The sequence below is a fragment of the Cervus canadensis genome, chromosome 12 (genome assembly GCF_019320065.1).
Source record: "Cervus canadensis isolate Bull #8, Minnesota chromosome 12, ASM1932006v1, whole genome shotgun sequence".
NCBI lineage: Eukaryota > Metazoa > Chordata > Mammalia > Artiodactyla > Cervidae > Cervus > Cervus canadensis.
Genome location: NC_057397.1, coordinates 42,137,295 through 42,151,925, shown reverse-complemented (window position 1 = coordinate 42,151,925; position 14,631 = coordinate 42,137,295). Strand labels below are relative to the sequence as shown.

The window sequence follows — 14,631 nt, the reverse complement described above, 5'->3', positions numbered from 1 at the left end:
TCACAGCGAGGCACACGGGAATCTTGTTCTCACCAACGTTATGTGTCATCTTTGTCTGTTACGAAAGGAGAACTATACCAATAGAAGGAAGTGAAGTAAGCACTTAATGATTCTATTTAACAAGCACTGTATTGTATGTACAGTGAGGCAGGTGCTGGTCTTATAGCTCTTTGCAAATATTAAATCATTTGATCTGCCCGACTCCTCTACTACTATTAGGATGATTCCCATGTTACTGAAGAGGAAACTGAGGCTCAGAGAGGGTGAGTAGCTGCAAGGTCCCACAGGCAGTGAGGGCCGGCAGCACTGGTGGGAGGGCCACCTGCAGGAGGCTAGGCCTTAGGGCTCTGCGCGCCGCCCCAGGCGGCTTCTGTGTCCCAGCAGAGCTTGCTGTGGCCAGGACCGTCAGGGACTGTCACGTCCCTTTGGGGTCTCTGAACACACAGGCCAGGACCGTCAGGGACTGTCACGTCCCTTTGGGGTCTCTGAACACACAGGCCAGCCAGCAGAACTACGCGCGGTGCGTGTGACGTTGCTGGTTTGGGAACTGTCCACCCTTTGGCTCTTGGTGTTTATGTCGGGGGAAGAAGAATTTGTAAGGTCTGTCCTTGCAGAATTCAAAGCAGGTATGATTAATGCCGCACAGTAAACCCAGGCTTCCAGGCCCCACGTCCCCAGGCTGTCGGATGAGCTGTCCTGCACATGGCTGCTGTCCTTCTTCCTCTGCATTTCTTCACTGGGTGGATCCTGCACCTTGACCGATGGTGGCTCTTATACATCTCCCGGGTGGCTGATTAGTGAGATAAGAAGCATAAGGGGCGTTGATGTGATGTTATAAGCCGTAGTCATCTGGTCAAAATTCTTATATGCTTCTTGCAGTGTTGGCCACATTTTGTTTTCAACTGGGTAATGGTTACCTGGGTGTCTGTTGAATTCTGGTGGTGGTGGTGGTTTAGTCGCTAAGTCGTGTCTGACTCTTTTGTGACCCCAGGGACTGTAGCCCACCAGGCTTCTCTGTCCATGGGGTTTCCCAGGCAAGAATACTGGAGTGGGTTGCCGTTTCATTCTCCAGGGGATCTTCCCAACCTGGAGATCAAACCTGCATCTCTTGCATTGCAGGCAGTCTCCTGCATTGCAGGTGGATTCTTTACCCACTGAGCCACCTGGGAAGCCTGTCTGTTGAATTACACTTATTGTAAATCTTAAATATCTTAATGTATTTGGTAAGTTTTATGTTAGTCTATTAGGATATCTGTCTGATATAAAGTTCAGTGTTAAAAAAAAGAAAAAGTAGTGACAATCGCATACAATTTGGCTTTTTATTTATTAGAAACAAACATTATTTATATCCTTTTATATATCCTCACACTCCTTCAGATAAACTGGTGACACAGACAAGGTAAAATATGTATTGATTGCAGAGAAATGCTTACAAACTGCCACCTAAGACATTTTGTCTTATCTCATTGTTTTATAAGTAAACACGAAAATTATCATATTTTGATTGTTTTTGTTCAAAATGTAAGATACCCAGATATATGTTAATGAAAACAATTATTTTCTAGTTTGATATAAGAATATATTATAGTTTTAAACTCATATATTTGGTTCCAAATCAGTTATACACCAGTATGCTTTTTCAAATATTTGTCTTCAAGTCATGTATTTTATTAGATACTGAATGTGAAGTTAGTTAAATAGAACATCACTTATTAAATAGGAAAAGTCAAAATAGGATTTTTAAAGTTTGTATTTAAATGAATATGACATATAGTCTTGAATAATAACTTAACCTAAAATTGAGTAATTTTGTGTAAGTCACTTCTTTCTTGTGTACCATAAAATGTTTAATTAAGATATCTCCCAGAGAACTTTGCTAAAGTATCACTAGACAAGTCAAAACAGGTGAAAAAGCCTTTAATAAACCCAGGAAAAGAGGTTGCAATAATTATTTGTATTCAGTTTAAAGGGAATCTAGCCATCCTCCAGTAAATGACTGGTAATTGGATAATATGAGGTCTAGTGAGATGCAGAAGGAAGATTAAAGTCCAGTGGTACAGTCAGTTGATTAGAAGAAAGTGTGAATCCACTCTTGGCCTGCCTTACTCCACCCACATCAAATGAGCATCTCCTATAGTTTTTTGTTCCAGCTCTCAGTAAAAATCAGCAGTTACCTCTTCAACCTAACCTCAAGTGTGCTACACAAATCCCTATACTATTTATGTTCTCTTTGCTTATTGTAAGATATATATAGAGACATACACTGTCTTGAAATACCCATCATAAATCAGTGGGACCTTCCTGATTTATTATTTTCTTTACAACAAAGGACTTTTTTTCCCAAGAGTCCTACTTTTCTTAATCAAGTAAAATTTCTTAGAGTTTAATTTCCTTGTATTCTTGGACATCAGGGCTTCATTTGTACCATCTTGTTTGGTGAATTTATTAGTTTTCATGTTATGACTTCATTATTAACCTATTTTATTACAGTTAATACATTTTACATCTACTATATCCAAATGAAGCTAACACATTTCAAAATTATTTAAGTCAGCATTATTATTTTCTAATAATATTCATGTTACTTGGCTACTCTAATTGCTAATTTAAAAATCCGGTTCTCATGGGAGTAACTACACTTTAATAAAACCTCTTAAAATTCTGAAGAAAGATTTCAATAGATATGATCTAAGGAAAAAGAAATACACATAAATGAAGTATCTTTGTCTTTTTATTAGCATATGCTACACCGTTACTCTGTGAATTGTAACTAGCTTTCATTTTCAAACTTTGGAAGGATGAGTCATTTGTAGTAGGAAGTCGATGCTAAAGATCTATGTTTGGCAACTGGAAGAACATTTTTAGCATTTGGATTTCCCTATTTATAGTACAGCGTCAGGCAGAGTGAATGTTTGGCATTTCTATAAGGGATGCAAACTCTTTAACATGCTCTGTTGTGATCTAACAATTCATTTCAGAGTAAGATGAATCATTCTTGTTTGGAAAACGTTTTATACAAATATTGGCAAGAAGATTGTGACTGCGCTTCTATGGATTTTACAAATGCAGACTTCCCTAAAGTAAAGGATAGTATATTTCACAATATTCCTTTCTTCTGCATTAGTATAATTCTATATGAACTGTCTTTTATTACTCTGAACTCACACTCCCCTGTCCTATTCCTTATGTTTTAGACTCTGTTAATCCATGTTGAAGTCAGAGATCATGTTTCTAGGTCCCTCCAAGTGTCAAAAATGTTTAACCTAAACTTCCTCTTAACGGCAGTATTTTTCTCATAGTTAAAACTCCAGATTACTTCATTAACATATGCCCTTTTCTTTTAGATTAAGGCATTTGTGAACAGTAATTTGTAGGATTTTGCCCTTAATTGGCTAAATAGGAGAGATATTCTATTCCACACACACATATCCCAACACACAGTTGAACTAATGAAAAATAGAAAACTAAATGTAATGTGGGATCCTGGATCGGATGCTGTTCAGTTCAGTTCAGTCACTCAGTTGTGTCCAGCTCTTTGTGACCCCATGGACTGCAGCACGCCAGGCCTCCCTGTCCCTCACCAACTCCCGGAGTTAACTCAAACTCATGTCCATTGAGTCCGTGATGCCATCCAACCATCTCATCCTCTGTCGTCCCCTTCTCCTCCTGCCTTCAATCTTCCCCAGCATAAGGGTCTTTTCAAATGAGTCAGTTCTGCGCATCAGGTGGCCAACGTATTGCAGTTTCAGCTTCAGCATCAGTCCTTCCAATGAATATTCTGGACTGATTTCCTTTAGGATGGACTGGTTTGATCTCCTTGCAGTCCAAGGGACTCTCAAGAGTCTTCCCAAACACCACAGTTCAAAAGCATCAATTCTTCAGCACTCAGCTTTATTTATAGTCCAACTAGAAAAACCATAGCCTTGACTAGACAGACCTTTTTTGACAAAGTAATGTCTCTGTTTTTTAATATGCTGTCTAGGTTGGTCATAACTTTCCTTCCAAGGAGTAAGCATCTTTTAATATCATGGCTGCAATCACCATCTGCAGTGATTTTGGAGCCCAAAAAATAGTCTGTCACTGTTTTCACTGTTTCCCCATCTATTTGCCATGAAGTGATGGGACCAATACCATGATCTTAGTTTTCTCAATGTTGAACTTTAAGTCAACTTTTCACTCTCCTCTTTCACTTTAATCAAGAAACTCTTTAGTTCTTCTTTGCTTTCTGCCATAAGGGTGGTGTCATCTGCATATCTGAGGTTATTGATATTTCTCCTGGCAATCTTGATTCCAGCTTGTGTTTCATCCAGCCCAGCATTTCTCATGATGTACTCTGCATATAAGTTAAATAAGCAGGGTGACAATATACAGCCTTGACATACTCCTTTCCCTATTTGGAACCAGTCTGTTGTTCCAGGTCCAGTTCTAACTGTTGCTTCCTGACCTGCATACAGATTTCTCAAGAGGCAGGTTAGGTGGTCTGGTATTCCCATCTCTTGAAGAATTTTCAAAAGTTTTTTTTTTTTTCAAGAATTTTCAAGAGTTTGTGGTGATCCACACAGTCAAAAGTTTTGGCATAGTCAATAAAGCAGAAATAAATGTTTTTCTGGAACTGTCTTGCTTTTTCAATAATCCATTGGATCCTGAAACAAACCCAAAAAAGGGACATTAGGTAAAAAACTAAGGAAATCTGAACTAAGTATTGTTGTTGTTTAGCTAAGTCATGTCTGACTCTTTTGTGATCCCATGGACTGTAGCCTGCCAGACTCCTCTGCCCATGGGATTTCTCAGGCAAGAATACTGGAGTGGGTTGCCATTTCCTTCTCCAGGGGATCTTTCTGAGAATTAAATATGGACTTTAGTTTATAATAGTGTACCAACATTTGTTTATTAATTATAACACATATACCATGGTAACATAAGAATTTAATAATAGAATAGAAAAAGTATAGTAACTATATTTATACCTAATGTAGTAAATGGCTAGAGCTGACCCCAGCCTTTTTGTATAAGAGGAAATGGGATAGAAAGTGATAACTAATTCTCCTGTTGCCAAGGTCCTCTAGCGACACAGCCACCTGTTACCAGAGGCCAATCCCAGCCTCAGTGACCATGGGGCTGTTATCTTCACTGTGCCTGTCTCCGGCAACGTGAGAGGTTGGTAGCTCAGACTTTCTGGGCTCGAGTTCCAGCCATTGGGTACTGGGGACTTTGCTTGACTTGTTAACCTCTCTGGACCTCATTTTCCGTTTCTGGGAAATCAGAGAGTCAAGCCGGATTTTTCTGTCCTGAAAACCATGGCTTAGAAAAATTCTGACTCTCTGAATATGTGCTAGAGGTTTATTTGTAATTACAACTATGGAATTTATTGAGGATAAAATTTTGGTGCTGAAGCAGTTTGCACATATTGTATAGTTTATAGCATAAGTTATTATTTCTCATTTTCTAGCACTTTTGTGCCCTGCACCCCACCCTCAAAAAAGTCCTTAAAAATAATGCTGTTGTCATGTCAGAGCCACTTACACATTAAGAAGATAAGACCACAGTTTTTTGAAATACCACATTGAATCTGAACTCAAAATCATATTAAACATTAAATTGTACCTTAATTTGTGATAAATTGTTATTCATATAAGGTACATTTTCAAACAAAGATTTTAGGTTAATATGCTTGCTTCCCAGATGGCGCTAGTGGTAAAGAATCTGCCTGCCAATGCAGGAGACAGGAGATTCAGGTTTGATCCCTTGGGTCAGGAAGATCTCCTGGAGGAGGAGATGGCAACCCACTCCAGTATTCTTGCCTGGAGAATCCCATGGACAGAGGATGCTGGCAGGCTGCAGTCCCTGGTATTGAAAAGAGTCAGACATGACTGAGCTACTGAGCATGCATGCATGCTTCAATGTAATTTAGTTTGAATTTTTTATTTAATATAATTTATAGTGTTATGCGGTGCTTTAATTTAGGGCAATAAAATTTTGAATACCCAATTATACTTAAGGCCTTAGAGACGTTTAAGACCATGCCAAGTGTTCATATTATGCTTGTTGAGTTCATCATCAGGAAGTTACTCATCCAATAATTATTCCTTAATTCCTTTTGAGTCAGTCATTGTCCATTATAAGAAATTATTATTTTCTAGCTATGGGTCTCAGTGCTGTGTTTTGATTAGAGGCATATAGAAAAGAAAGTTTACTTAGGTCTTCCTTGAAAGTTAAATCCAGAGGCTTCCCTAGTGGTCCTGTGGTTAAGAAGCTGCCTGCCAATGCAGGGGACACTGGTTCAATTCCTGCTCCAGAAAGATTCCACATGCCACGGGGCAGCTGAACCCATGCGCCACAACCACTGAGCCCTTGTGCTCTGGAGACCATGCTACACAACAGGAGAAGCCACTGCAGTGAGAAGCTCTGCAACTGAAGAGTAGCCTCCACTCAGACTGTAACTAGAACAAGCCTGTGTGCATCAACAAAGACCCAGTGCAGCCATAAATAAAGAAATAAAAATTCAGATGGGGGGGTGCATGTATACCTGTGGCCGATTCATGTTGATGTATGGCAAAAACCATCAAAATGTTGTAATTATCCTCCAATTAAAATAAATAAATTATTATTTTTTTAATCCAATTACCACTGGGCCAGTAGAAGCACCCTGGGGAGGGATTGAATAGTGGTTCTCAACTTTGACTAATTCAATAAAGTCAATCCAGGACTTTTAAAAGTCCCTGTGTGCAGAATGTACCCCCAAACTAATTAAACCTATTGTCTAGAGGCATTTTTAAAAATTTCCCAGGTGTTTCCACTGTGCAACCAAAGAAGAACCATTAGCCTTAAGGGAGTGGGGAGTGCCTCTTGTGATGGTCTTTCTAGCACATAATTCTCCCACTCTTTGAAACTGGGTGACTTGAGTAGCTCTGATCATTTTTAAAGTGTCTACTTTCAAAGAGAAAGAAGCTTGCCAATGTTCAGGGGGAAAAAAGAATGTCCCTTGCCCTAGATCTCCACCTCACAAACACCAGGAGAGTTTGTCCTGATTTTGAAAGGTTTCAGGAAAAAAATCTCCTGCGTGCCTCAGTGTACAGTGTTTGCTTTGCCTTCTGTTTTGTTTGGCATTTCAGTTCACATCAGGATCAATGAGAGCTAACATTTATTGAGCACCCCTGGTAAGTATCAAGCCCTGTAAATATGGCTCTGTCTCACAACCAGGGGAGATAGGAGTTAAACATAGACTGCTATTTTGTTAGAAAAATCTTATCTCAGTGTAATTGAATATTTAATCATTTATTCATTAATTGATTGAACTCATCAAATACCTGTGCTATTCTAAAAATAAGGTTAAAATGCTAGAAAAGTACAAAGGGATCTGTATCTATCGTCTTTTTTCTTCATAACAAATTTAGTGGCTTAATATGACCTGATTTATTTAGTTTTTGATTCTGCAGCAATTTAGGCTGGATTCAGCTGAGCAGTTCCTCTGGTCTCAGCTAGCCACCACATACAGCAGTGTTCACTGTGGTTTGGCTTTGCTGACCTTTGCTGGGTCCTCATATGTCTAGGGGCCTCAGTGGGACAACCTAGCTGATGGAGTGCTGGTCAGTATGGTTTCTCACCCTTCAGCAGGGCTAGCCTAGTCTTGTTCACATGATGCAGTTAGGGTCACCTATAAAATGAATGCAAGTAAGCAAGGCCTCTAAGGCTTCATCTCAGAACTGGCACCCTATCACGGCTGCCGCATTTCTTGCCCAAAGTTAGTCACAAGTCCAATCTAGATTCAAGGGGTAGGGAAGTAGATTTTATCTCCTAATAGATAGTACTGAAAAGTCATATTACAAAGTGTGAGGATAAAGGAAGGAGTGAGTAATTGTGGTTATTTTTGCAATAAACCACAGGTGGGAAACTCTAATTCTGTCTTGGGACACAAGGAAGGTTTCTGAGAGGTGGTTACATTTGCTCTGGTTTAAAAGGTGAAAAATAAATTTAAAGTATATTTTAGATGAAAGCACTAGAATGGACAAAACTATCACATTGCAGTTTCCTTAGTGAAAAACAAAATGGAGATTGTAAATTTCCTAAATGTAGGAAATATACCTAGCCCAACACAGAGCATGTAGGAGGCACTTAACATAGACTTTTTCATTTGCATCAAAGAGTCAGAACAGTGGAACCATGAGACAGATGTAATACTTGATAGCTTTACCACTTTACTGGTTAACTGACCTTGCACAAGTTACTAACCTTTCTCTGCCTCTCTTTAGTACAATGATGAGAATAATGCCTTTTGTATCGGTTAGCTTTGCTGCATAACAAAGCACCCCCCGTTTAGCAACTTGAAACAACCACCATTTACTTAGCTCCTGAACTCTCTGGGTTTATGTTTGGGCTGACTCAGTTCTTTTGGTTTCAGTTGGGTTCATGTATTTGTCTATAGTCAACTCCCAGTCTTAGCTCCTGGCAGTTGACTGACCACTGGGGGACAGTGAGGACACCTGGGCCTCGTGTCTCTTCTTCAACAGCCTGGTCTGGACTTATTCACAGGGAGGATCAGCAAAGCTCCAAGTGTGAGAGCCGGGAACATACAAAGCTGTAGTCTTGATTCAGAACTGATACTCAGTTGCTTGCACTGCATTCCATGAGACAAAGGCCAGCCCAAACCTAACCCAAAGGCTAAGGGTTTAGAAATACACATTTTTCATCTCTGGAAGGAGCTACAAAAGTCACAGTGCAAAGAGTAAGGATACTGGGAGGGATAGATTTGTGGCCACTGATACAATCTCCTACACCAACCTGTAGCTCACAACAATCCTATGAAGAATAAGTGAAATGTAAGAATCTTTCTAGGTAAATAATTGTTGTCCAGCTCTTGTGAACCCATGAACTGTAGCACTCCAGGCTCCCCTGTCCTTCCCTAACTCCCAGAGTTTACCCAGATTCATGTCCACTGAGTCAGTGATGCTGTTTCATCCTCTGCTGCCCCCTTCTCCTCCTGCCCTCAATCTTTCCCAGCATCGGGGTCTTTTCCAGTGGGTCAGCTCTTCCCATCAGGTGGCCAAAGTTTTGGAGATTCAGCTTCAGCATCAGTCCTTCCAGTGGATATTCAGGATTGAATTTCCTTTGGGATTGACTGGTTTGATCTCCTTGTAGTCCAAGGGACTCTCAAAGAGTCTTCTCAGCACCACCATTTGAAAGCATCAATTCTTCAGCTATCTAGGTGAGGCTCCAAATTAAAAAGAATCTGGCAAGCAGTGGATGTTGAATAAGTAGAAGCTGTTAATTTTTCCTTACATATATTAAAAATCAGATTTTTCAGGCAAGTTCTTTAATTGCCTACTTGTAAAGAGTATCAGATGAGCCTCCAAATGGTATTCAAAAAGCTTAAATGTTATATATTTTTTTCTCTGTTGCAGAAAGATAATATAAGTAGGGGAAAGCACATTGTCTATGAGAGCATGTATACCTTGGCCCAGAATTCAGGTGTCATCACCTGAAGAACCAAACAAAGCCTGGCAGCCGAAGCCAGACAAAGTCACAGCTGTTGAGAAGAAAGACATACGATGTGAAGGGTCACCTCAGGAAGAGAATCACAGACAGTAAAGTGTGATATTTCAACTCCAAAAATATTAAAGGCCTTTTTAATTGGTCAGAACTCATTTTTAAACCTATGCAAAGAAAGCAAAACCTTAATAATTCTTTATTGATTTCTTCACTGTTGTGTTATAACTATTTTCACAAAACCAGCCAAGCCCCATATCATTCCAGATTGACCCACAAATTGCTCTTGGATCCCACAAACTGGACTCAATGGAGATTTATTTATCTGGTAGCTAGAATATCCATAATCAGTGTTATGAACTGGGTCAAAAAAAAAAAAAAAACAACAAAACTATCTCCTTTGAAATATATAGAGCGTCAAAGGTTATTCAGGAATGTACAGTATAGAAATAGGGCAAATGTTCATTGAGGATGGTGTCTGCTTTTTATAACTGTGGAACTTGAAGCTCTTTAAGGTAAAGAATTGCCTGCTAATGCAGGAGACGCAGGTTTGATCCCTGGGTCGGGAAGATCCCCTGGAGAAGAAAATGGCAGCCTACTTCCATATTCTTGCCTGGAGAATCCCATGGACAGAGGAGCCTGGAAGGTTATAGTCCATTGGGTAGCAAAAGAGTCAGACACAACTTAGCAACTCAACAACAACAACAGCAACAAAAAACATATGTTACGTGATCACTGGGCCCTGCAGCCTGAGCCCAGCTTGCATCACCCAGCCCCCCACTCTCCAGGAGCACCAAGACCTTCAAAAAGCTGTCTATCTGCTTACACTTAGCTTTCAAGCCCTGAGTCTCCACTCTATTGCAGTTCCTTTTATGATTTTAGAAAGTCCTGATGGTGGAGTGATCGAGACCCATGTCTCTCATCCTCATCTCTCTCACTTTCTCTCTGAGTGATGGGAAGTCAAGGGTGGGGATAGGGATGATGGGGAACTCAATATGGCTCAGTTCCTACTCTATCAACCATGATCCTATGAAGACACTTATATTTCCATGGTGGTTCTGTCACATTCGTAGTACCAAATATTGAATCCCAGAAATGCAAGTTAAAGGAAAGTGAAGTGAAAGTACTAGTCACTCAGTCGTGTCCAATTCTTTGTGACCCCATGGACTGTAGTCTGCCAGGCTCCTCTGTCCATGGAATTCTCCAGACAAGAATACTAGAGTGGGTTGCCATTCCCTTCTCCAGGGGATCTTTCCAACCTAGAGATCGAACCCACGTCTCCTGCATTGCAGGTAGATTCTTTCCCACCTGAGCTACCAAGGAAGTCTGTAGGTTAAACAGATTATCAGAAAGAAAAAGGCAATAGAAGGTAAAAAGTCCAAAGCTACACAATCCAGACAGGTTTGCTGATAGCCTTGCTGTGCTTTCAAATTCTACCCATCATGTGTGTACTCACCACCATCTCTCCCTCTAAAACACAAGAGCATGGGTCTCTCATTCCATAACAGCTAAACAGTGTTCATTCTGAACACTCAGTGTTTGTTTTTAAAGTAATGTTTTATGGGCTGTGTAATAAAGTACCTAACCTGGAACTGAGCATATGGCCTCCAGTATTTGTGGACTTGATGTCTGTCTCTGTATGCCTGAGAATGATTTCTGCTTTCTGAAATTCATGTTGGCAAGGAAAGTGGTTTCGTTGCTGCTGGTAGACCATCTGGGGCTTGCTATTCTAAATTTGATAACTTTATTTATATATAATATCTTTAAGGGGAATTCCCTATTTTTGACATTTGTTTGAAAAACTAGAAGTTGTAGAAAGGTTAAGAAAAAAAAGGATAAGAAAAATTTACCCTTGCAAACCCTACAAGTATCTTAAATTCCTGCAACTTTATTTTTTACAAATTAAAATGTAATGCAGATATGTTGGACTCAATCTCAAAAGATCTGTGGACAGTCTCAGGTTTTTAATGTTACTACGGTAAAGGATTTATGATATGTTAAACATTTTATATTAAGTATATGCCTTAAGAGTTGTTGGAACCCCTATTTAATTGAAAGCCATCCACAAATTTAGTAAACAATCTATTTAATCCTTCAGATTTTAGAAGGTGATTAATAAAACTTGAATACTAGTTCTGTTTCACATATAGGCTTCCCAGGTGGTAAAGAACCTGCCTGCCAAAGCAGGAGACACGAGACACAGGTTCGAGCCCTGGGTCGGGAAGATCCCCTGGAGGAGGAAGTGGCAACCCACTCCAGTATCTTTGCTTGGAGAATCCCATGGACACAGGGACATGGGAGCCTATCGGGCTACAGTCCATGGGGTTACAAAGAGTTGGACAAGACTGAAGTGATTTAGTACGCAGGCACACGTATATACATTCTATATTTTAAAACTAGAGAACTTTGTTCCTTTTGTCTCTTGAAAGAATGGCAGCCCACACCCAACTTGGAGGGTGTAGAATAATAATATGCCCCAGCCCCACCCCACTTTGTTATTCCCCAACCATCAAATTGAGTAGTGATCACCATTTCCCATTAGTTTTGTCCTGTGGTTTTCTTAAAGTAAAGAAGAAATGAAAGTTAGAATGAGCAGATCACATCTTTAAAGAAAAATGAGAAACCCCATGCTTCCTTGAGAAGGAGAAAAATATTTCCACATGGTTAACCTGGCCTGCCTCAGTGTTTACATTACCTGCCAGGCCCTGTGCACGTGGGGCCTCTTTTAAATCTGACCTCGTACATCACAACTAACTATGGAAACAAAAACCAATACAGACTAGCATCTCTGGATTCAGCAAGATTACCCAAGCATGACTGGAGGAGAGATTGCCAAGTACTCCTCGATGACAAAGTACAGTATCTACTGACTAGTACTTCAGGTGCAATTTCATAATAGGGTTCCCATACGATCTGGAAGGTATGGCAAGTATTAGTCAAACCTGTGGCACGAATACGTGGGCATAGGATAAAGAGGCATTGCGAAAGAGAAATGCACATAGCAATGAGCAGTGGCCTTTTGCATGGGAGGGCCTTCCTGGCGTCTGATGGGGGGTGGAACTTAACTAGGAGAAGGGCTCGGGTGGGGTTGAAGAGGTTCTGGATAAGGACTAAGTGAGTGAGATGGAGACAGTTAGACAGTAGACTGAGAAGAAGGAGGGAGGCCACATCCAGAACTTGCAGAAAGTGGCAGCTACTTGATGTGAATTCTTTTCCTGTATGCTTTGATCAGTGGAAAACTATTAAAGGGTTTTAAGCAGAGGACTTGGTGTGATCAGATTTTCTTTTTGGAAAGATCCTCCTGGCTGGAGTTTGAAGAAGGAACAGGAAGGCAGCAGGATGAATCCAGTAGCCAAGACAAGAGATTCTGTAGCTTGAGGAAGGGGCTGACCCTGGGGTGCAGAGACAAGGACCAGTTAAAGAGAGGGATTTGAAAGGCATCTTGGAGATGAAACCAAGAGGGCTTGCTGTGTTGGATTGGACATGGCAGAGAACTGAGAGGGCGGTAAAAGGGAGGACCCTGGAAGGCGAGCTTGCACAGTGAGCTGAAGGTAGCACCATTCACAGAGGGATGGGAGTGGAAAGGGGGGGTCAGGCAGGCACATGTGCAGAAGCCGGGGACCTGAAAACATGCTGGTGGGGTGGGCCCATGGCAGCTGGGTCTGGACTCCAGAGCTCAGCACAGAGGTTTCAGCTGGAGGTACAAAAGAGTCAGACATGACTTAGCAACTAAACAACAGAACAACAAATAGGGAATCAAGGAAACACAAAGGGAATTGAACTTATGGGTATGGCTAAAATATCAAGAAGAAAATATGAGGCAAAATAAGGAATAAAGCCTAAGACTGAACTCCAAAGAACAAAGATCACAGTACAGTACGTCTCCTACATACAAATCTTTAAGTTGCATCTTTCGAAGATGCGGATGTGTGTTCCGTCAAGTCAGGTGTGACTGACATTGCAGCCTGCCCTGCATCACCTATTGTTGACAATCCTTCAGCTCTACCATCTTCCACCTCCACTCCCTCCTCCAGTCAGTAACTCTTCTTGCCTGTTCACTCGATGCCAGCCCCTATGTGCCAGCTGCAGTACTGTATTACTGTAATTTTCAAGGTATTGTACTGTAAGACTTAAACTGTTTGCTTAATTTTTTTGTGTTTTTTTTAATGTATTATTTGTGTGAAAAGTTTTGTAAACCTACTAAGTCTAATACTATATAGCCAATTGTGTTAGTTGGGTACCTAGGCTTTGTTGAACTTACGAACAAATTGAACTTATGAACTCATTCCTGAAAGGGAACTCATTAGTGTGTAGGAGACTTACTGTGTTTCACAGCCAGGGAGAGGAGGGAGGCTCTGGGAGTATCTTCTCAAATGTGTGCTAAGCTGCTAAGTCACTTCAGTCGTGTCCGACTCTGTGCGACCCCATAGACTGCAGCCCACCAGGCACCCCCGTCCCTGGGATTCTCCAGGCAAGAACACTGGAGTGGGTTGCCATTTCCTTTTCCAATGCGTGAAAGTGAAAAGTGAAAGTGAAGTCGCTCAGTCATGTCCAACTCTTAGCGACCCCACGGACTGCAGCCTACCAGGCTCCTCTGTCCATGGGATTTTCCAGGCAGGAGTACTGGAGTGGGTGCCATTGCCTTCTCCATCTCCAGTGTGTAGTTACCACCAAACTGTCATTCTCATTTCCTTCCATTCAATATGATGGCATTCTTATGGACACATTGAGGACAGTAATTATGGGTGGTTACTCAAGTTGCACGTATAGAATTTGTTGATTTTTTTAAATAAATATAGTCATGTATAGAAGCTTACGCACAAACCTCACAATCCTATGAATGTGAGTTAAAGGACAGGAGCAGACACAACCCTTGATTATTCTTTGGTTTCTTAAAGGATAATAGAGAAGCAAATGGCAACCCACTCCAGTATTCTTGCCTGGAAAATCCCATGGACAGAGGAGCCTGGCTGGCTACAGTTTATAGGGTCACAAAGAGTCAGACATGACTGAATGACTGAGCACATTTAAGTGATAGAATTAAAAAATAAATAGGGACTTCCCTGTTGGTCCAGTGGTTAAGACTCCAAGCTCCCAATGCAAGGGGCCAGGGTTCAAAACCTGGTCAGGGAACTAGATCCCATATGC

General features: G+C 40.9%; 1 protein-coding gene across 3 annotated transcripts in view; it reads left to right on the top strand.

The window, feature by feature from the left end:
• The window catches only part of PAG1 (phosphoprotein membrane anchor with glycosphingolipid microdomains 1), a 162,052-nt gene that overhangs the window by 95,344 nt on the left and 52,077 nt on the right, over positions 1-14,631 (top strand). The window lies entirely within an intron of this gene.